This window comes from Polistes dominula, unplaced genomic scaffold (genome assembly GCF_049000335.1).
Source record: "Polistes dominula isolate Pdom_NZ unplaced genomic scaffold, Pdom_raw_medaka contig_16, whole genome shotgun sequence".
Lineage (NCBI taxonomy): Eukaryota > Metazoa > Arthropoda > Insecta > Hymenoptera > Vespidae > Polistes > Polistes dominula.
In genome coordinates this window covers 1,407,472-1,432,756 of record NW_028301040.1, presented here as the reverse complement: position 1 = coordinate 1,432,756, position 25,285 = coordinate 1,407,472, and the positions used below count along the sequence as shown (strand labels likewise).

The window sequence follows — 25,285 nt, the reverse complement described above, 5'->3', positions numbered from 1 at the left end:
AAAGAATTAGTCAAAGTTAAATAAAAATTTTACCAATCGTTTACTCGCTGAAAACAAGATGGCTATCAAAGATTTTACTAAAACGTAAGATCGTATACGCATAGTATTTAAATTGATTGGCTAACGAAATAACAAGAATTCAAAGATATTCGATAACGTACGCAATTATGATAAAATCATATGATCTAATGTGAAACAATGGTTTAATTAAACATCTACGTGTACAACGCGTATAAATGAATAATATCAATGATGAAAGTAAACAAGAATAAAATAAAAAATCGATGATACTGCAAAACATATGAATAATACGCGTTTCAATCTAACAAAAAAAAAAATAAAAAAAACGTTAAGGAAAATAGAAAAACAAATAATAGAAAAAAGTGTATAAAAAATATAATTGAACAAATAGTAAGAGTATAACAAACAAAGTATAATAGAAAAGTGTAATAGAAGAAATAGATCAAAAAACAAAAGAAAAATACGAAACATCGACCGAAAAAAAAAGTGGCCCACGTGAAGTGTTAAAGTCAAAGAAGGAAAAAAGGGGGTAAGATAAAGAGGGTGCAAAAAGAAAAAAAGAAAAATACAAAAAAAAACAAAACAAAAACAGAAAAAAAAAACAGAAAAAAGAATATAAATAAGAAGAGAGTTTGTGGTCAAGTAAGAGAGTCCTTAGAGATAGACGTAGCTGTGTGTAAGGGTAAGGGGGTTTGGGGTAAGAATAAGAAGAGAAGGAGACTTGGAAGGTAGAAAGTAGGAGGTGGATGAGGTGGATGAGGATGATGAGGAGAAAGGGAAGAAAGGGGGTGTCGAGAGAGGGATCGGCGGCAGCCGACGCCGTTTGTGGCTTTCGGCCGAGTCTGCTCGGCTCTGCTCGCTCAGTCGCACTCGAACCGCGCATCGGTCAGGGTCGTGCGCGTCACCCTCCTTCTTACCTTCGCAAAGAGTGTTTTACCCCTTTTCGTGTCGTCGACGCGTGTATGCGTATCGTTCTATACTATACTACCATCTATCTCTCTCTTTCTATCTTTGTCTTTCTCTCTCTTCCTCTCTCCCTCTTTGTAACTGTCTTTCTCTGGATCTACCAACAACCCGCACGAGATACCACACCACACTATGGAACATGCGTTGTTTACCGACGACTCTTCCCGTTAAACACGCCCCGGTGAATAAACCAATAAGTCTCGTCGTCGGAACTTTGCTTGATTGAAATTGAAATTCTCTCAAGCGTAAGAAAAAAGAAGAAGAAGTAGAAGAAAAAAGAAATAAATAAAAAGTATATCGTGTTCCTGTGTCCTTCGCGACTCTTCGATCGGATTGGTTTTTTTGTTTGTTTCCATCTATTTTTTTTTTTTTTTTGTTATAAATTTTTATCGTTATCTTTATGAAATAATAATAATAATTATAATAATAATGACAGTGTGAGATGTTCAAGTGAGACGATCGTTTCTATTAAGTGTCGGTGATAATACGGGACGTATTCTGTTTCCTTTTTTTTTTTTATTTTTTTTTTTCTTTCTCTGAATATATTTATTTCATCTTGAGAAAGAGAAGAAAACAAAATTAAGGAAGAAAAGGGAGGATACAGTAATCAGTGACACCTCGTTGGAAACTTTCTCATCATCTTTTCTGATACTCTTGAAGAAATAGTCCGCCTTCAACTGGACCTACCATCCTTTCACAAATAACTTTGGATTATCTGGTGAGTACGAAACTTACCTAGAAAGAGATGGATTGCCCTCGGCGTAATCTACCGGTGACACGACCTAACCTTCATAAGGGATGGTCGTCCCGCGCTGCTATCTCTCTCTCTCTCCCTTTCTCCCTCTTTTTCTTTCCCTCTTTCATCCCCTCTCTCTATCGTGCTATTTGCAACTCTTTTCAACCCTTTACTCCTGACAAACATTTTTCCTTCTCCGTAATAAGTTTCTTTTTTTTTTCTTCTTCTTCTTCTTCTTCTTTTTTTTTCTTTACCGAGCAATGTGCAATGTATACCTTATGTGTTTGACGATACGTGTGACGGATGATGTTTAATCTTATTTGATGACAAGATAGTGAATCCATCGCGCTTATCTACACCTAAACAACCCCTTCCTGAAATTGATGATACTCGACGTACCATCGTGGTAAGAACAAGTGTTTACGATATCGTTCTGAAGTAAAGTATCATCCAAAACTCTTACATTCTGAAGACGTTCTTGACAGAAACCTGACACATACATAATTCTCCACAAATTTCCTGTCTTTTTTTCGATATCATTTCAACACGATTGAAAAAATACTCGTTAATCATTTTTCTTGATTTTAATTGATAACTATACGAAACTTTAGAATCATTATAACGAATATATTTTTATCGTTAAGATTTGTAAGTTTTTTTTTTCGTAATTTTACAGAAAATTCGCTCTTTCTTTCTCTTTTCAACGTTAGTTGAAGTTTCTTCTATAATACTTCTATTCACTTTAAAAAAAAAAAAAGTAAAAAAGGAAGAAAAAAAAAATAAATGAAAAAACGGAGACTCGATAATTTTATGTATGAAGCGAAGTGGGAGATGTTAAAGATTACAGAAGGCTTCATCGGTGAGTGGAAGGTGACCTATAAATATTCACCGTCTTTTCGTACTCCATTGTCGTAAAATATACGAAAAGTTTTCGATCTAAAGAAGAGCTGCGGGTTGAGGGGATAGGAGGATGAAGTGTGATGTTGTCCTGTATACCAAATGAATAAATGCATCGTTCGGTGTTCTTCTTCCAAGGTTTACTCGTCCTTCAACTTTTCGAATATTCGCATATGTTTTTATTTTTTTTTTCAACCCTCCTAGTGGAGACGTTCTTTTTTTTACGCTTAGAACGCTAAAGTTCAAAGTGACGTTCTTTAAGAATCTCTCGAATCGTATAATAAGAACGAAATATTTTACAAAATAATAATATTCAAGAAAAAGAAATGAAAAAAACATGTAATAAATCTTAAAAAAGAAAAAAAAACATATATAAGACCATTCGTGAGCTTTTTTCTTTTTTCCTTTTATAAATCCAGTTTGAAACGAGACGTATATCCGTAATATTATGATAAAACTATAAAAAAAGAAATGTAAAGAACGTAAATAGAATAAAAAAAAAAAAGAAAAAAGAAAAAACAGGAAAGAGTAAATCCTATCGTTAATTGGTTAATGTTCTTCATTAAGGAAGGACGCTTTAAAAAGTAAAAGAAGATTAAAAACGGCTGTCGCTTAGTTGAAAGGATAAAGAAGTGGAGAACTCGGAAAGAATTCTTTTATCGGATTCCCTATGGCTCGAGTTAAATCGATCGTCGGTAATCCCGATTCGTGTTTTTGACGTTTAAACATTGTATCTTGGTACGATGATTTATACCCCTTGCGATGGTGAAAACGTTAAAGCCGTCTATCGTCTCGAGAAGAAAATAATAAACTACGACATATTGTTTTCTTATATTTTAGTATTGTTACCATGGAAACGACGAGAAAAGGAGAGGGGTAAAGATTCATGCTTGAATTGGTACTGAGGGGTGGTTTGTAATACTTCATAGGGTTTGTAACTACTTCGTCGTTCATAAGAATGACCTTAAAGTTCTACCCACACAATCCGTGTGACCTACGTTACACGTGATCTGGCAATTAGGTTTGGTCAAGCATATACTTCGGTGGTCAAAGGAACGATATTTTTCTTCTTGTAATGTCTCTATGGTCTAGGAAAGAGAAATTAGAAAGTAAAATGTTTAACGAATTTGAAACAAACAAATTCGAAGTTTTTTTTTTCATTTCTTTTTTTTTTTTTTGCCATTTTTTTTTCTTTTTTTACGTATATAGATAGTACGTTCGCAGCAATTTTTTGGATTTGATTTCAAGCAAATTGACAGAATCAATCGACGGGAACGTTGTTCGTTGGTTGTTAATATGATATAATGTATGACTATAGTTGAAAAATAATCAATGAGAGATCATATCGCCGTTGAATCGAATTTTGACGTTGTACATTCTATACGCCCGTGTGCAATTTAATTTCGTCGGTTCGTGAATTTTCATATGCAATGTTCCGCATTTATCGTTACCTTCTACCCATTTACCTTCACCCAATGAGCTCACTTTTATTGTAAATGTATAATAATATATAATGAAATTAATGATCCGCTTATGTCATCTAAAATTAAATATTACACAAATTTTACATTTTTCTTTCTTTTTTTTCATATAATCTCTTTCTCCGCTAATGTACGTATCGTTTTATCGATGATAAAATATCGACTCATTCAAATATTAATAATCTTTTCAATCAAATAGTAACGGAAGATTGGTAATAATTTTTAAATAAACACATTTACAACCAACATAATTAAGTTATCTCACATGGAAAAATAATTTTTGTAAGTAACGTTGCAAAATATCTATAAATCGTTTTCAACACTATATTTCCAATAATATTATCTCAGACGTATTTTTAATTAATTAAAACTAAAAAAAAAAGACTCGAAAATTGATTATAATACGAAATAATTTTTCATGTATTATTAAATATTAACCGTAACGATCATAAGTGCAACACACTGTTCAACAAGAATGACAAAGGTCGAAGTGGTCTCGTACGACGTTTCGATTTCTGCACGGTGCAAGAAAGTATGAGAAATTGAAAGATTCGAGATAGGTGAGGTCGAGGCAGGTCTCTTATAAAGAAAGAATAAGAGAAAGAGAGAAAAAGAGAGAGAGAGAGAGAGAGAAAAATAAAGAAAGAAATAGACGTGTAAAGTCTCGGCACAGAGTCGCGTGAGACCGAGTGACTTATACCCACGTCTTTACTACACGAGAATACACTTATGCGCCAAGGCATTCATTTTCCGCTATCGTGAACTATACTAGCTTTCTCTCTCTCTCTCTCTCTCTTTCTCTTTTTCTGTCCCTCTTTATTTCCTTCTCTTACCCTTACTTGGCCGAGCTAGCAAAGAGATTGAAAAATTCTAGATAAGATGTTAAACTATCGAACTTTCCTTTCGTGTGTGTCTCTTCAATATTTTTCTATCATTTCGCAAATGACTAAATAATAATGAATCCCAAAGTTAATACTTTTTAAATTGTCTGTCAATCGAGATAAAATATTCAAATAATTTTTCATAAAAAGGGGAAACTTTTCTTATATACTTTTTTCATTTCTTTTCACAATAAATTGAAAATTATTTAGGAAGGTATGATTTAAGCTTCTCAAATAATATATGTGTATACGTACGTAGATACGTATTTGGTGAATATACAGGAAACAGGCCGTTAAAATAAAGAATCGTTCCTATCTACCGGCACCTGTCCCCTACTCTTCCCTCCCACCCTCTCTACCTCCTATGTTTTACAGATCGAGGAAAAAATATGTTTCACCAAGAGAGACTTTACTCGTGAATTATTGTTCGGTAGGGATTGTATAAACTAGTTTCTCCAATCGCGAGAGAACAGGGGGCTGGGCTCTCTACGTTTGACGATGCACTAGCATAAAATCCAAAACTCATCGTATTTGCTGAAATTAATCGTGGCCGGACTCACTGTTGCCAGCTGAAATGCACGAAGTTACGAATTCCTTCCACTCGTTCTCATACCCCGTGCCCCTTTAGATCTTCCCCCCCCCCCGTCTGCCCTACCTTGCCCTGTCCTGCTCTTCCCTTTCCCTCTGCCCCACTTCCCCAAAGTCCCAACGAACTAGCTTCACTTCGGTCCGTGCATATTTCGAATGACAACGCGAAATTATTTACCGCGCGTTTGCACACGAGTCTCGTATTAATGTCTTTCAGCTAGGTACCCTACCTTCGATGTATATATATATACATATATATGTGTATATATATTTATATATATATATATATATATATATATATATATATGTAATCCTTGTACATATCTATCTGCATTTTATAAAACTATACTTCGTTGGACTCAGGGAACGTCGACGTTGGCGCACGTGCGTGCTAATTATACGCTTAATTACGAAATGATTACCTGTAAAATGCCTTCTAATTAACGATCATGTACGGTGCAATGCTCTTTCATTAGAGAGCTAGCCTTGTATACGAATCAGGCGTGGAATAAATTATAAATATGATTTATAATCGCATTCGGTGAAACACCCGCGGCATGTATTCGGAAAATTGTTACCATCGATGAATTTACCTCTCTCTCTCTCTCTCTCTCTCTCTCACTCTCTCTTTTACCCTTTCTCATTTCCCTCTGTTTTTGCATGGAAATAATCGTTTCAACTGTGCGTCTGAAAAATCAGAGATTTAATGGTAACGTCAAACAATGTCTAAAACAGATATATATATATACATATATATGTATATGTATATTATAATTTAATGAATTCGTGCTAATGCGGTGGAAAACTTGCCCGGGGAGTTAGCATGATTCATAAAAGGTTTCTACAGAGAACCAAAACGGATATACTTTCTTTCCGTGTTGTATCGTTAATGCATACACACCGCCGTATTGTAGGTTGTAGCCCGTTTACGAGCTATCATATACGGTATAATGCGAAAACCAGTGTACTTTTCAATGGAGATAGAAAAAGAAAAAAAAAATGAAAAATATGAAAGAAAGAAAAAGAAAAAGAGCATTTAAAATTTCCATTTGTTCGTAATACGCAGTCATTCCTATCACGAACCTCACAATCGGACAAGAAAGAACACAATGTGGGGGTTGGTAACCGAAGCGAAAGCTCGTCTCGGCTAGCGCTGTTTCGAGTGGATGAAAAGGTGTGCATGAAAATGTTTTGAAGTATAATGGTGGTGCTTGACCGAAATAGCAAGCCACGGCGGAGTCGAGAAAGTGTTCTCAAAGGCTGTGATACTTGCAACGTGACTACTGTACTCTCGTGTTCGCATCGTCTGTCGGAGATAGGCATGGAAGTGGTAATGGTACCTTTGAGAAGTAGAAAAGAATACACTGAGAGAAAGAGATAGAGGATGCTTTCTCAAGAGTTTCATACGTTTTTAAGGATTTCGATTCGTCGACGTGTGTTAGATACACATACATTATATTTTTGTTTAAGTGACAAGAACTCGTTCCTTCAAATGAATTCTTCAAAAGCGTTTGTGTACCATGTGTCCTTATCTTCTGCATGATATTACTATAAAGGGGGAGTACTTTCTTTGACGGTACTAATTAAAATGCAAATTTTCTTATAACGTTTGTAGCGTCAAACATTTCCGGATGAATTAGATTTGGTTTTTTTTTTTTTTTTTTTTTTTTTTTTGAAGGAAGCATTTCAAGTTATCGGTAATTAAGTTAACTTATAAGTACGTACAATAATATTAATACTTAAACAACCGAATGGAGAGATCTATCACTTTTAATACTCTCAGTATTAATTAATACTTTTCTGCATTTTTTTTCTTTTTTTTTAATAAATTGGTACATTGAAATAATTTTCAAACATTCTTTATGTATTAAGTTCACGTTAAGTGTGAAAAAGGTACGATGTAAATTATACGGTTGACTATGATGCGTGGAGTTAGATAAGTGTTAACGTAAAAGTAATTAGAAGAAGTGACATTGAATCGGATTGATTTGATTGAGTGTTAAATTATATCAACTGGATATTTCAAACCAGTGGAAATGAAATGGTTTATTCAAACCAGGTCAAAAGATGAAGTAAATTTTAACGAAACAGAACATCAAACATTTCTATGTTGCAATTAGAAATCGTAAAGGATTAAGTAACAATTGAAGGATGTGCATTCGAGTCTATTTTAGCTTGGAATAATCCTATTTACAAACTAATTGGTGAAATTGGAATATATGTATCGAACGAAATAGAGATAGATTTCAAAATGAACGATGTTTCGATTTTAATCATGATTCTGTTAATCTCTTTTACCGAACTCTATCTTACAAGATACTTATGTTTCCTCCATGTCTCTAGCAAACCTCTCATCCGTAGCTAAAACTCAAAATGTACTTTATACGGTTGAAAATCCACTTTTATCCATGTAAGAGCTAGTGCCATGCTGAGCTTAAAGAGAGAGAGAGAGAGAGAGAGAGAGACTTACTGTCAATTTAACTTTTGAGATTGACTCGCTACGAAATTTAATTTTCTTAGAAAGTTAAACCTTTGCGAGATCAACAACACGAACTTGAGTTGCTGTGATAAGAGGAATCTTTATCTTTTTTTTTTTTTTTTTTTATATATATTTTGTTTTTTTCCTGTAATCACAAGATGTACAACAGCAACAAAAGTACGTATCTGAAAGAAAACAGAGATAGAGTCTTTCGAAATATCTAAAAGGTTCTTTAATCTAATAGATAACTTGTTTAATCTCATGCACATTTCAATTATATCCATTCCTTTGGTTATCAATATAAAAAAATCTCTCAAAGAAAATATCTTTAAAAAGCTCGAACCGTTAAATCAAAATTTACTATAAAGAAATAATTGATACACTAATATCGTTCTCTTTGAAGTAGAAATCCTTTTAACTAAGGATCAAGTAATTGATAGTATCCAATGTATCATTCACAAAAAAAAATAAACTTATCGAAAACACGAATAAACGTTTCTAGCACACGTTCATGGTAGGAATAAGGATAAGAGTCTCATTGAAGATATATAATATCTGCCTAGCATTATTGAAAATCCGTATGCGTCTGAGTAAGGTGATGATAGCAGGTTGGGATGAGAAAGTTTCTTTGGAGAAGGGAATAAGGAAGCCAAAGATACTTTGGTTCCCTTTTAGGTATTCGTGCATAAACGGCACTATACCTGCAGCAATGTGGCAGCGCGTTCGGTACTGAAGACACTAAAAGGGGGAATAAAGAGGGGAAGGGGAAAGAGAGAGAGAGAGAGAGAGAGAGAGTAGGTCTCAGCAAGCGAGTGAACGTTCTCGTCTAGTTCGAGTCTATGTTGGTAGAGTAGGAAGAGACAAAGACCGTCAGCTTTAGAGAAACCACCTTCGTCTAACGGCGTTGGATAGAGAACACCCTAAGATTCCGGATATGCAACTTCGATGGGATAGTTTGCCGATGGAATTTCCTCGTGAATGCTCTGGCACGTCGCCCGTCTTTCGACTATCATCGACGCTGCGCGTAATCCCGTGGGAAAGATGGCTGCTTTCAGAAATAAGGGATGCTTCATAACTGTCGGATGAGTGCTTGCTTGACCGTACCGCAGGGGAATTTTGAAATTGCTGCGGTCATGGACAAACGCTTCTCTTCTCGTATCTGTTAGTTTTAAGAGAGAGAGAAAGTCCAGACTCTCTAAGGAACTAATCTCTCATGAGATTAGCAGCGAGTGAAAATTATACATGAAAGATTATTGATAAATTGCTAACTTGATGATTTGGTCTTCATTAGAGACTTAATATATTTATAATTATATGTCTGATTCTTGTTGATTAATAATTAATTGTTCTCTTTTTGCATATCTTGAATTATTGCAATTCAGTAAATAAAAGGAACAATAAGATAAGGAAGATGCATATCCATTTGGCACAGATCGTTGTACGATAAACTATTCTTTCTTTGTTTCTAAAGTGATATAAAACTTTTAAAGATGAAAACATTTTGTCCGTAGGAATAATATAATGCTGAAATAATGTCTCTCTCTCTCTCTCTCTCTCTCTCTCTCGAGAAAGAGAAAGACGACGCTCTCGATAGAACAATTTTTATAGGCACAATCAAGTCTGATGTGAAATTGATTAGACCGTAAAGTCTGAAACAAAAGTTGGGAAAGTTTTTTCACCAACGATACGAAATAAGTTCAATCTTCTGTTTTCTTCTATATTTCTTTTTCTATAGTTCTTTTCTACTTCTTCTTTGTTCTTTATCATAACTCATTATCAAATTTATTTAACGGCAGTCATAACGGATGACTCGTTTTATTTTTCTTCTTCTATCAAAACGATAAACATCGGAATAACAAACAACTCTTTGATTTAAAATTCTGTTGAAACGATTGTAAGTGGATATGATGTAACGGAGGAGGGAAGAGATGAAAAAGTAAAATAAGAACTTTTAATATTCAAATATTGTTCGGAAAACTTTTGACAAGCAGTTATTTATTTTGATTACTACTTGACTCGACCGTATAACGAGGCACGTTGATTTCTTTCAGAAGCGTTCTTTTTTACTTTGCTTCTGAACGACATTATTTAAGTATCCTTACAAACAAAAATTATTCTTAACAATGAGAGAACAAGGGGGGAAAGATAAAGCGATTTTTTATTCCGTTATATATATATAAGAAGTATATACATTGACGATTACGAATAGTTAAGAAAGGTCTAAGAAAGAAAATAAATATAGACAGATAGACAAATCTATATTATCACATGGGAATTGATTTACAAATAAGAATACTTAAATGACAAATGATATTTGATTGACCCTTTAATAACCCAATTCACAATATCAATGTTCGTATAATAAATTTCATGGGTTTCTATTTTTGTATGGAAAAACGCACCAGAGTAGAAAATAAAAACTGTTAGAATTTATTGACTAGGAAAATAAGAGATTCGTATTCCGTATAGCATAACATCGAAAGAAATTTAAGAATAGGAGTTACTTTCACGAGAAGAAAAACTTGCTAGAAATAGACGATAAGAGAAAAAGAATAAAATGAAAAAAAAAAAAAAAAAAAAAAAAAAAAATAACGAGAAAAGAGAAATCGATTCAGTCTGGTTTGTGCGTAGATGCAAAAGAATATTATTAGGTCGAAAAGCTTGTGTTTTCCTCTTTCTACTCGTTTTAAATTCATTTGGTTACGCAGAGCGAAAAATTACGCGAATGCCATGCTTCGTTTTGGACTTTATCGGCTTTAATGTCACCGTACGGGCCAATATTAAACACGATATAAACGGCTGGTCGCGCCCAATTTGGTAGGAAGCGTAACTGGGGAGTAAAAAATGTGTGACTGCTCGAATAGAGAGAAAAAGAGAGAAAGAGAGAGAGAGAGAGAGAGAGAGAGAGAGTGTGTGTGTGTGTGTGTGTGAGAGAGAGAGGAAAAGGGAAGGAAAGAGAAAGAGGAGGAAGGTATATAATTCCGGAATATGTATACATGAGTCTCGCTAGTGCAAAAGTACCTCTATGGGATACGTTTTATTCTACACGACGGACATGCCGTATCAGCGAGTTGAAACTAGAGCATGCTGCTTTTGCGTACGACAAAGGGAAAGAAGGAGTCTATAGGGTAACCATTTTCTCGCCCTTGCGACGCGCTACTGCAACGAGTTTTTTTTTTCTAAGCTCGTTCATGACTGAGAAGAAGTGAAAGAGAGAGAGAGAGAGAGTGAGAAGCAAATATTTTAAAACGGCTGATAACTGCTATCGTGCATGAAAAACCTACCCCTTTCTCTATTCGTTTTTCTTTTATCTTTTGTGATTTTGTTTTTTCTTCTATTTTTTATTAAAGAGAAACGTATACCTACATATAATATATATATATATATATCGTTTATATTCAACCAAAAATTATTGATTAAAAATTTGTACGATAATCTGTTAGTAATTGCTCGTTAAATTTATTTATTTTTTAATGAAAAAAAAAAAATCGAATGATTTATATTAATAACGTAAACGAGTACGCACAAATTATTATTCAAGTTTTTAAATGAATAATATATAAATGTGAACAAATTGTTTATGAAATTCTTATCAATGTAATATCTACATAATTTATTTACAACGAAAAGTTAAGTTAGTTTAACTTGAACGTAAACGATTAAAATACTAACAATTTGACAAGTAGAATAAATGGAAAGAAAAATAAAGAATAAAAAGTACAAAGTAGAAAACTACAAATGGAAGGTAAAATTTTTTTGCTAGAGCATTCTTTCATGAAAATCACGAAGTAAGCTTGTTCTTCAGGAAGTAAGATCACGTACACGTCATTAAATTAAACAGAATGTTCCGTTTCTGCAAACAAATCGGTATACCAGGGTAACTGAAGTGTGAGTAAAAGAGAGAAAGAGAGTTAAAGTGTTTGTGTATGTGTATATGTTTGTATGTGGTTTGTATTAGCAGGGCCGATTGCCTCTTTTCTTTGGGCCAGCCTTTCAGAGTTTCCCGATAGTAGAAAAATCGAAGGTCTGTCTTTCTTATTCACTCACTCTCACTCTTTCTTTTTCTTTCTCTCTTGCACTCGATCGAAGCAGTGTACGCTTCTCATCCTTTTCGTTTACTCCTAACTTTCGATTCAATATAATCCTCCTCCAGCTACTTTTTTTTCACTTCTTCTTTCACGTGTCGGCAATATCTCCTCCTCCTCCTCCTACCCGTTGGCAGGATTTCTTAAGAACTTTTTTTTTCTCTTTCTTCTTTTTTTTTTTATCCATCGATCCAGGATATATCATTTATTTTATTTTTTTTTCTTCCCTTAACAAGTTTGACGATTATGTAAAATCCACGATAGATACGGTAAAATGGAAACGAACGAGCGAGTGAGTTTGGTTACAAACGAAACGCGTTAACATTAAATTTCGATTGAATTTCTTCAACATATTCTGGGGCAAACTATTCAAAAGAATTAAGAATCGATAATTGAAATTCCTAAAAGAAGTTCACTTGGAAAAATGTTAAAAGCATTGAAATAGAAGGGATTTACCTGTTTTGAACCCTTTTATATCTCGTACTCCCTCTCTCTTTCCCTCTCTCTCTCTCTCTCTCTTTACATCTGTAAAGATCTTGAAGCAAAGAACGTTGAAAGTTTCAAGCTACTTGCATTCACTTGAGTTATCGTATTCTCTCTCTTTCTCTTTTACTTTTTCTTTATCTACATCTTTCTATCTCTCTTTTTCCGGTTTCTTTCTCTCTCTCTCTCTCTCTTTCTCTTTCTATCTTTTTGCGGACAGTAAAGCGAGGTCGTAGGTCAACAAAGTAAATTTACGCCGATGAGAAAATTCCACGCGTATTTGCTTGCCGGGAATAGTACGCGGAATGAAATTTTCGTAAACTCGTTCTAGGATAAAATCGAATTTGTTATTGCCTAAGCGAACTACTGCTATACGGTTCATCCATGTACCAAATTGTTACCGACATATTCACTGTAAACGTTCATTTCATACCTACCAAACTACATTTCTACTTAAGAAAGCGTCAAAGAAGCTCAAATAAAAAGAAAAGAAAAAAAAACCAATGAAAATGAACGAAAAATTCAAACGAAACTCAGTAACGTACCAAACGAACAAATCTCACTTTTTAAACGAAGACAAAATTAAACCTTTTTTTTTTTTTGTTTTATTTAATTCCTCCTACCATCCCGAAGTATTTCTTTTTTCCTTCTACAAATAAATGAATGAATTGAACAAAAAGAGAATCGAAGCATTTGGTTGAATCGTCGTAAAGAAAGAAAAAAAATAAAAGAAAAAAGATAACACAATAAACTTTTTTGAGAAAATGTTTGAACGGAAAATAATAAATGAGAGGAAATAGCAGATAAAGTGCAACGTTGAAACGTCAAAGTTAAATTTCACTCTTTCGATTGAAGTATTAATCTTTAACACATACAGACACATACACATTAACACAAAATATATATATATATATATAAAAGAAACCTTACTTTACTGTAATTTGAAATTGTTTTTCGATATTTGAAACGTTATCGAAAGATATGCAAATTTTAATGCAATACCCTTAAAGAGAACGTTTGAGGATATAGAATGTAGGGTATGGCTAGAGGGTAGGGGGAAGGGGTGAAGAGGTCAATAAAATTTGCAGCAAATTTTTTCCTCTCTCGAATGTTGTGTTTTGCATTTTTTTTTTGTTCTTTTATTACTCTTTTATTTTTTTAATCCAGGATTAAGCGATCCGCGTTAGTCTTTATTCACCTTTTTTTTTTCCGCGGCGAGATAGATAGATAGGTAGGTAGGTAGGTAGATAGATAGATAGAATGTCTAGCTATTAAGCAAGATATCGATTCGCGGTTAGCCGAATTAAATGACTGTATACCTAGGACGATTTTGGCATATTAGCTTGGAGCATTGACCGAACCATCAACGAGAATGCTATAGAGGTTTCTCTCTTTACAACTCTCCGTTCCCCCTACCATTCTCTCTCTCTCTCTCTCTCTCTCTCACCATTTAATATGTCCTCAATAGTCGATAATAATTTGAACGTGCTAACGAAGTTTTTCTATGATATCTCAACAAAGCTTCGATTGAAGCAACGGACCAGCACGGCATTTAAAAATAAAAAAAAATAAAAAAATAATAATCGATAATGCTGACGTTTATTCGGCTAAATTATTATAGTTAATAAAATCGATCATTTATACTCGCGATTGGATTGGTTGATTATTTCTGTTAAAAAGATTTGCCAGAATGACGGAGGAGAATTAATGAAAATACCGCGAAGGCCGAGCATTGCTGTTGGGTTAAAAAGGGAATTTCGCTTGAAGCATTAAAAAAGAAAAATTTAAAAAAAAAAAAAAACATCTTTTCTATAGGTATTCGCATGCATACATGCATACATACATACATACATACGTAGCTGTTTTAAACGTGGGCAAAATTATTAATATAGTGGTTAAAAAAAAAAAGAAAAAAGAAAGATATTTTAATTTATCATCGTATATACTGCATTTTCTCGATATTACCTCGGTATTTTTCATTAAATAGTTGAAAATTGTAGATTATTTTATCTACTTATTTTTGTGTGTGTGTGTGTGTGTTTTTTTTTTATATCAGATTTAATGAATTTTTCCCACAGTAATAGCTAGATTTTTTCATATCTTCGTATAATTGTTTTTTAAACGTTAGAGATTCGTTCAAATATGTTTTTTTTATTTTTTTTTATGAAAATACTTAAGTAAATTTTTTTTGTTTTGTTTAAGATAGCATTTTTTTTTTTTTTTTTTTTTTTGATAAATATTAAAATACTCGAGTATAAAAATATCAATGTATGCCATGCAGATGGAAATATGTTACGTTTTAGTTTTGTTTACATTGACGTAAAGTCGAACGCAAGGTTGTTTTGATTTCCAACGATCGTTTGTTTTTATGATTATTTCCTCTCAAGGTGTATAAACATATGCGTCGTTTTTATCAAAGTATTCAGTATAATATGTGCCTTTTATAATAAAAACATCTCAGTTAAATATTATAACAGGTAAAAATTCATTTTCTATCATTTTTTTTTAACGAATTGCAAACGTAATTAAAATAATCGACAATAAACTATCGAGTACCTAATGCCAATTAATAATAATAATAACAATAATAATTAAAATAATAATAAACTTGCCTACGATTATTTTTAATTATTAATAATTGTGTAAACTAATTTTTTTTTTGTGTATTTTTCTTCTACTTTTTTTTATTCCTTTGTGTTTTTTTCTTAACTCGTTCAGTTTAATCGATTCATTTTTATCGGATAAAAATTCTATTGAAATCAGATGATAAGTGTTTGTGTGAAAGAGAGAGAAAGAGAGAGACAGAAAGAGAGTATGATGTTTCTCGTAGGAGAAGCACGATAAGTGTTTTTCGAAACTCGGTTCATGTCTCACAACGTTCAAGTAGTTATAGTGTATTGGTATTACGATATGAAGAGTACTTAATACCAATTAACAATAGTTAACTGTAATGAGTTCGCTAGTTAATACCGATGATAGGTAGTAAGTGAAGGTATCTTCATGTTTCTACGAAGGCTAAAGTATACCACCCCTTTTCTCATCCCTTTTGACTAATTTCACGGTATAACCATTTCCGAATGCACTCGGTCGTGATTCGAAAAGTTTTACTCGTCGAAAGTTTCGAGAATTTTCGGATGAGAGGAGAAAGATTTTCTCTCTTATATACGAAAGAGTAAAAGAGAAAGACAAAAATAGAGATATAGAATGATGAAGAAAAAGAAAGAGAGAAAGAGAAAGAGAGAGAGAGTGAGAGTGAGAGTGAGAGAGAGAAAATCGGTAAGCATTTTCTCGAAACAGAATTCTATCTTATTTTTTCTTATTTCTTTTTATTTTCTTCCTTCTTTCTTTCTTCCTTCCTTCCTTCCTTCCTTCCCTCCTTATTCTTTTCTATTTTCTATTTTCTTTCCTACTTTCTTTTTTCTCCTTTGCTGTCTTTCTGTATCTACCTTGCGTGGTTTTTAACCAGGATATTCGTGCGAACTTAATACCACGTCCATCGTATCGGCTTAACGTTTCTCTCGCGTAGTAACAGCAAAGCTTTCTTATTCCTCGATTTCGTCTTTAACAGACGACGTAGGCAGCTTATTTCGTAGCACGACTTTAGTAATCCTCTAGATTTTACCACGGCAAAAGATGGAAGAACGTTTTCTCTTTCTCTTTCTTTCTCTCTCTCTCTCTCTCTTTCTCTCTCTCTCTTTCGTTCTTTTTCATTGGTCCTTTTCGTTCGCGTCACTCAAGGTAGAAGAAATAAAATAGAGAAGAAACCAAAATCGATATAGAAAGAAATAGATGTATAATGATTTGTGTTTTTACTTGCAACAATTACTTATTATTACTTTTTGTTAAATAACAACGTTTATTTTTCTTTCTTCTTTTTTTTTTTCAATTAATTATAATAATAATAATAATAATAATAATAAGACATTTTATATCGCATCACTGTATTATTCCAAAATAAGATTTCAATATATTCCGTGTTATTTGAAAATTAATATATAAAACCACAAATATATATTTATTACCTTTATGATATTATATTTCAATACATTTTCAAACGATTGACAATTTTCTTTTCCCAAGGCGAACTAAACTTGAGTGCACTAGTTTCTAGGTATTTTAGATTGATGGCTAGACCAAAGTAGATCCTATGTTGCTGGCAGAAACAGATGGGACCCAACACAACGCGAAAGAGAGACACACACAGAGAGAAAGAGAGAGAGAGAGAGAGAATTGAGAATCTCAAGGGTTACTAAGTAGTATTTAATTGTACGTTACATTCGAGTTGATCAGCGCAGTCGCATTACTACATCGTATGAAAACATTTCCTAGACTCAATCCCCTTTCCACCCACCCCCCGTCAACCACACCATCCTATTTTACGATACTCACATATCTAACTTTTCAAACGTATTTAATTATCAAAGTAAGTTTCATTAAAATAATGAAAGATTTAATGTATTCATTATCGTTTGCACATTTTGTTACTATTGATGCTTAAAAATACAAATACTTCGATGCTAAAGTGACCATATAAAATACTATAAATTATTATATTTAAAACAAAAAAAAAAAGAAAGTAATCCGATAACTGATAATACTTTTTAAAAGATCGAACTAAAGCTTATACAGTGTCCAATGGGATTTTCTTCTTTTTTTTTTTTTTTACACGTGCCATCTGCCTTTGAAACCTCGAAACGCGAGCATGAAGATAAAAAATATATATAAAAAAAAAAAATAAAAAGAAGAAAGAAGGGGGATGTTTCAGTTCCATCCATAACTCCTCCTCCACCTCTTCCTCTTCTATTCCCCCTCTTTACCTTTCCTACATACATCTATCTCTCTTACTCACTCTTTGATAATCGAGAACGCTTTGCAGTCTGAAACCCGTGATATCCTCGGCTCTCTTTATCGCAAAAGCTTAAGAACGGCTTCATGTCATAAACGTTCCATTTCGTGGGCGATATGAAGGAAGAAAAATAAAGTGACTTTAAATCTAACGAAGGGAGGAAGAAGTAAATCAACGAGATACTACATACATACATGCATACACACACATATATACATATATATATATATATATAAATACATATACATGAGGTCTTTTGTACCTCCTATCTATCTTTTTCTTACTCATTTTCCTTCTTTTCTTTTCTTTCCTTTTCTTTTGACTTTCTTATTCTGCGTTTTAGCTTCCTCCTCTCAAGGTAAATCTTCCGATTCCGCGACTTTGCTATTTTTAGTGGGAACGTGTAAAGTCAGTGAAGTGCACCCCCTCCCCCTCCCCCTCCCCCCTCCCCTTTTTACTTTCCTTCAAAAACGTTCAGCCCCTTTCAAGTGTCTTCTTTTCTTTGATATTGTAAGATTTACAACGTGTCATATTCGATCTAAGGAACTACGCAAGGATCCCAATTCTCAAAACTGTTCGTGATTTTTAGCAATGTATACGTTGAAACGTTTTTTAACGTAGTACTATAAAATCATGATTTTTGATAAAAATTGGAACAATATTTTTACAATATTTCAATATATATATATATATATATATATATATATATATCGTAGAATTAAAAAATACAAATTAATTTCATTTTGAGATAGTATTGTATAATAGATATATGAAAATATCTCCTAAAAAATTGAACGTTGATCTACATTGAAAAAGTATATCTATTAGCAATAAAGTGTTTTGTCAATGTTTGAACGCTTATCAACGTTTGAAACGGATTCACAAAAAAAGGAAGAGAAGAAAAATCGAAAAACCATGTTTTTCTGGTTCCTTTTGTGAGACCTTCCCTCCGTTCCATATCTTTTTTATTCGTACATTTTATTCGGCGAACATCGAGATCCAAGTGGTTTTAATAAAATCAAAGATTGGAAAAAATACAGTGGTGAAAACATTTTTACAAATAATTCGAGTGGAGGCTCTTTTATGTACCGTTTCAGAAATTTCACTGGTTCGTTTAAATTTAGTAAGTACCTTTGGTTAGTGGTCTGTCGTGTATTAGCCATGATCCAAATTATCGACTTGGTCAAATAAATTAGAAACCTCGAGCGTTAATGGTTCGACGAATTTTTCGAGCGTAAATGGATAGTCGCCGAGGGATTTGGATAATTAGGACGATTTTGTAATTACGATTAAAACCTGCTAATTGGCAGGACGAAAGTGTATTTAGATATTTATCCTTTGATAAAAGGAAAGAATCCATAACGACAAATTGTAATAAATAATATTTTCGTAATATTACATGTAAAACTTATAGAGTTTTAATGATTCTTTATAGATAGGTCAAAATATATTTGAACGATATAAATGTGATTTTATAGGTGATAGAAAAGATGCGAATAAACGTTTACTAATAAACTACTATACTTGAATGCATGGAATGAGCGTCGATCACAACGTCCGTCCGGAATAATTCAAACGTCGAATTTCTCTCTGTTTCTCTCTGTCTTTTCCTTTATACAGTTGAGCTTGGTTCGGCTATTATCGATTTTCGGAACGTTTCGACGTGAAATCTCGACGTCGTTGGGAGACCTCGCGCTAACCACCATTCGCCACCCGTCGAGTTGACGTATTATCGATTATGTGCCTCCAACTATGAATAATCGCGGTGAACTTGTATGCCTGGTCTGAAACTTTTGACGGAAAGGCGAGGTGGTTAACCGCAGGACAGATACGGAAGCAGACCAGAATCGAATCGTCTACTATCGTTATTAAGAACTTGATTGGAAGAACCTTCGACTGGCATAAATATGCAAATCATTCGATGGAAGAAAATTCCATTATCTGGGATGGTTTCGTGGATCGATTCCGATCCCGATCGACAAATTTTATAATGAACCACCCGGTCGGACATTAGTTCTGATTATAATAAGGATTGATCGTTCTGACTATGCAATTTCAAATATATATATATACATATATATATGTAATTCGATGATAGATGATTTACATATACAGATAATTCATAACCGTATAATTACATTAATGTCCAATTTGAACTTCTATACGTGGTGTATCTGGATAGATGTCACGCAGCAACAAACGGTAGGTGGTTCTTTTACGATCTAATCGTTTTTAGTTTCAACGTTCCACAGTTACCAGGATTCGTCTGGAATAACCTGCAATCCGATACTATATTCCATATATAAAAAAAAAAAAGAAAAAAACAAAAAAAATGAAAAATCCTGGGGGTGGGAGGGGGGTAGAAAAAAAAATGTTATCGTCTCACGTTACATGATCCCATTGGAGACTGCTGTTGCTGTTGCCTATAACTCCTATCGAAAGCTGTTTCACATTTCTCATGGATATTTTTTGTCGTGTATCAAAAATTTTTCCCCATTCCTATTTTTGTTTCTATCAAAAGATCGTGAAATGAGCTTTAACCACGCTAGAAATCATCGACTACGACTATGACGACGACGACGAAAACGACGACGACGACGACGACGACGACGACGAAGAGATCAAATGCGATCGATCTTGCAGAAAATACACAGAGTCATGTTATTTAGTACGTTACCACGCGAAAGGAACAAACCCGACGTGGAGTATTGATTTTCCCGAAAATTTATATACCTACGTCAGATAGAAAGAGAGAGAGAAAGAGAAAGAGAGATATAGAGTGAGAGAACTGTTTGTGACCAGCGTGAAATCGACGGGTGCGCGTGGTTTCGCGTCGTAATTTAATGCGGACAACGACAATTACGTTATGGACTTCGACGAAGCGTATGACACTTACATTTAAATTTACTTCTATGCGATACAATATATACATATATATATAATATATATATATATACACCAATTCCCAAATATATTGCAACATAGCAGTCAAAATTACAAACGAGTTCATTTGTCTTTTAAAATCTTAACCCCCGCTATTTTTTCTCGTTCGTTGCATCGATACGAGTAACATCTCTGTCCTCGTCAAGAGAACAATGAACAATAAAAAAAAAAAAATCCAAACTAAAATAAGGTATAAAAAAATCTTCGTAGTTAACGTTGATTGTTTGGAATTTCAACCGAGCAACAGAAAAGACATCGGTTCTCTAACTGCACACTTTTCCATTGATGCCAGACGAAAAGGTAAGGAATTCTTTGGCACCTTGCAAAAATCATTCATATTTCTTCTACAAATTTGCACTATATAGATAAAATAGGAATTCGATGCTTTTTAAAGAATGTCTTTCCTTTAACAATCATTCGAATATTTCCGTGTATAAAGACGATACAACAACGTCATGAAAATGGTATTCGAGTTATTCCAATATTCAGAAATAGACGTAGATAGGTATAACTTGCATTTCTCTATCGTTCTCTTCCCCACCCCAGTCCACACTTTCTTCCTCCTTTCTCTTTTCATCACTATCTTTATCTTCATAACCGTCTTCTTCTTCTTCTTCTTCTTCTTCTTCTTCTTCTTCTTCTTCTTGTCTCTTCTGTGGCATCATCTTCTTCGTTCCACCATCCAAATGGTCTTCCGCGTTTCTGCCTTCTTTCCCCCCCCCCCTTCCCCCTTCCACCTACTTTCAGTCCTCGCCAATCTTTTGTCTAGCTTCTCTCAGCCCTCCCCCTCCCCCTCCTCTCCCCTCCCCATTCCATATCTTTTGGTACTCCTTTGCACAAGAAGACGCTTTCCTGCCTTCTGTCTTTTGGTAAAAGTCTCCCAGGGCGTTTCCATTGTAGCCAACTACTCTCCTGTAGGAAAGTGGAATAACGCTTCTCCTACGTTCTCTTTCGGGATTCATATACGTACATCTAAGTAGCCGGATGATATTTCCCTATTTACGTCACTTCCACCATACACTTTTTCCCTCTTTACTCAAATATCTCTTTCTATCTGTTATTATTTTATTTTCTTTTTTTCTTATTTTTTTTCTCTCTCATTTTTCATATTTTATTTATTTATTTATTATTTCCATTTTATTTCCATAACTACTTCATTCGATACGATTTATTGGAATCGTAGTAATTGTATACAATTACTAGTTGAATTTTTTCAACGATAAGAAAACTTATTCTTGGCAAGTATATATATATATCATTCGTTTTATATGGTATTATCAAACAATTGGAAACATTATTTCCGATATACGTATATATATATATAGTTAAATCATTTGTGACAGAAAATATATATATATTATTATTATGCAATAATCTTACATTAGTATCAAATTTATGATAGAATTTTTCATGAGAATTTGCAATATTAGATAGTAGTTAATCATCGTAACGGAAATATATTTCCGCTTTTTTTTTTTTTTTATTTCTTTTATTTTATTCAGTTATTACATATACACGTGATATATTTGTTCTTTTTTTTTTTCTATAAGATTAGCGATTATGAAATTTGAATAACGACATTCCCAATAAATGGGAAATGCAGTTTAGATCGTGTAAGGTATATCGTCGATCGATGATGTACGCTTTTACTACAAGTCCACCATTCTATCTTCAATCTTCCGATAAACGATAAACGAAGACAGTTACGCCTTTAAATCGATATTGGTTTTAGATTCCAGTTATGTATCGTATTATCCCGAAGTTCCTTTTTAAATCGACATTCTTTTCCTACCTACCGACCAACCGTTAAATTCACTTTTAACCAAGAAGAAAAAGAGAGAGAGAGAGAGAGAGAGAGAGAGAAAGAGAGAGTTAGTCACTCTGTACATATACTATATCTATGCATCGATGAGCGTAAAGCTAGAAAGCCATTACGTGAGAGAATTTTCGGTGGTAACCGCGGCAAAAGCTCGACCACCCTCTCCTCTCCTCCCCCCACTAATCCCCCTTTTTCCCCCACCTTATGCACAGAATAATTTAAAAGCTCATTAGCTCTGCCATTTCTTAAGTTCGGGGGGATAATGTTGGCCCGAGGGTCGTTAGAGCTAAGGTCGTACTCCCTTTTCTTTTCTACTACCCTTCTCTTACTCTTTCTTTACCCCTTTTACTCCCTTTCTTTCTTTCTTTCTTTCTTTCTTTCATTCATTCTTTCTTTCTTTCTCTCCCTTTCCCGTTCGTCATCTCCCACCCTCTCTCTTTCTCTCCCTGTTGGTCCATGAATTGGAAGGAAAAGGGGTTTCTTCCTTTAACGTTGGTGGTCGTGTCGGCACTGATGGCAGTGGGAGTGGCTCCCACACGCTCAACCACCAACTCCTGTGCTTCATGGGGACTACGGTTATATAGTCTTCCTAGCCTTCTACCACATTGGTTTGTCGAACCATTAATCGGAACAGCTTTATACCCGGAGATTTATATTGGATTAGCTTGCGGAACTGCCGATGGTATAGTTTGAAGGCTCTCTGACCCAACGGGTAACTATCCTGCATCCCTTCCATTTAATGAACGACGCCGATCGTCGTGGAACGATGCTCAGCCGGTAAGATCTTCCTTCCTTCCTTCCTTCCTTCCTTATTTTCTTCTTTTTTTTTATTTTTTTTTTTATTTTTATCATAGAACAACGAGAGTTCACTATTTTCTCCTCTCTGGCAAGGGTTATTTTTATCTATCTACCTTCGAGACTAAAAACTAGGATATTGCTTTGAACTACCTCGAAAAGTTTTTAATTGTTAAGAAAATACGGTGAGACAGTTATCTGGAAAATCTAATCATTTAATTTTCTCTTTTCCCAACGTTCGTTTCTTAAATAAACGTCATTAATGGTTTTTCTTTTCTTCTTCTTCTTCTTCTTCTTCTTTTATTTTTTTTATTTTAGTTTAATTATTTTAGTTTACGTTTCAAATTATAAATTATATTTAATTATGTTTATTATTTTCTTCTTCATCCCTTCTACCTCTCTCTCTCTCTCTCTCTCTCTCTCTCTCTCTCTCTCTCTCTCTCTCTCTCTCTCCTCCAACTAGCCCTCAAACTCAACTCCCTATCAGTTTAGCTAGAATTTCTATTTTTCTTCGTTATTTCGTTCAATTTAGTTTTATTCCGTCGTTCGTTGACTCGTTCGTAGCTTTAGCGCGATTTACTTAAAGTGGAACGTAACGCGCAGCTGGTGCCTTCTATTGTTTCCTTGAGTCTCTTGTAGGATTGACTTCGTTCCAAGGACCAAGTTAGGGTTCCTTTATCGATCTCTTACGTCTATTTTTGAGCTTTAACCCGTTATCCTTCTTCCTTCCTTCATCCTTCTTACGAGTAATCAAAGATTGCGTGCATCTGTTTTCTTAGAATTCTCTAATAGATCGCTAATTATGATACTAAATCATCAAATCTTTCTCTCGTGTCGGTTGGAAATTCGTTTTTGATTTGTCTATAAACTGGTTGGACCGTGATTACCTAAATCTCACTCTGGTTGCTATTCGCATAGAATATATATATATATATGTATACTCATATTTATTGGCATCATTAGCTTCAAGTTATGTAAGAGCTGACCTCTTCGCATTTAATATTCCCTCTGTTATCGGAATATTATTTCTTATTAAACGTTATCGTAAATTTTAGAAACGTTAATTATGATAAACGAATAATATTTGTCTTGTATCGTCGATCGACGATATTGTCGTTAGAATAAAATCGATATCATAAAATGTTATTATTATTAATTTCTATTTGACGAGATTTATATTTATAATTGTATAAAGAAATAACACATTCTGACAAATTATGAAAATGAAAATATTCACGTTACTTTGAAATAAATTTGTCGCTTTAAATTACAATAGAAATGAAATCCGTTTTGTTGTAAATTAATACAATTTCAGAGATATTACATCTTCGATGTTAATGGAATTCTAGTAAAGAGTACTCTGAATAATCGTATTAATAATAAGCATTAATATAAAAGTATATCGCTTTTCGATAAATTTGAAAAGAAAAAAAAAACCAAATTTACTTTTATATAATCTTACGTCTCATTGTTGTTTAAAAATAAAAATTTGCTATACTCGATAATATTTTCGTATTGCTTTATAGATTTTTGATAGAAAAAGAAAATCTACATGTAAGTATTCTATTCTATCGTATCAAATTGGTATTGTAATAAGTGCTGTCTACATGCTTCGACAAAGTTCTATCTATTATGTAATAATCGCCTTTGAAAAGTTATTGAGGGTCCCTCGACACCAAAAGATAAGAAACGATCGTGCTTTCACGTATGGAATATTAAGCTACGAGTCTGTAACGGACGTAATGTATTAATGTTTCGTCTTATATGTATAACATATATATATATATATTATATATACCTATATAAGTTCGGTATTACACTTACCACTTATCGCGTAGCCCGATTCCTACTTTGAATAATGTTACGCGCTAGATACTCAGAATGCATATTCGACCAAGGTTAGATCTCATCTCGTCTTGAATTATGGAAGCCAGGGCACGTAGTAGCGTGCGACTTTACGACGGATTAATTAACCCTTAACCGACGACGAACGGCGTACTTCAATGAAAACGTTCTCTTTATTAAAGATCCTACGAATTATTTCAAATATTTTCATCATTTTTCTGTTTTTCTTTCTTTCTTTCTTTTTCTTCGTAAAACAATTTACAATAGATTTAAGGAAAAATGTGTATACGTGTAAAATGTAACTTTCTTTAGATATCTTGAGGAAACAAGCAAGATAAGTCACGATAGATATTTGTCGGATGTCCCAATTTTTAAAATTGTGCAACCTTTATAAATTCTATATTTAAACTTTTACCGGTA

General features: G+C 33.6%; 1 protein-coding gene across 2 annotated transcripts in view; it reads left to right on the top strand.

Moving 5' to 3' along the window:
• Positions 1 to 861: 861 nt before the first annotated feature.
• The window catches only part of Ddr (discoidin domain-containing receptor 2), a 159,870-nt gene continuing 135,446 nt past the window's right edge, over positions 862 to 25,285 (top strand). The window contains exons 1-2 of one of the 2 annotated variants that reach the window (XM_089174569.1): positions 862 to 1,705; positions 2,055 to 2,129. The gene's annotated coding sequence lies outside the window, so the exon portion shown is untranslated. The remainder of the gene's footprint in view (positions 1,706 to 2,054; positions 2,130 to 25,285) is intronic. The other variant, XM_015322532.2, reaches the window with a different exon arrangement.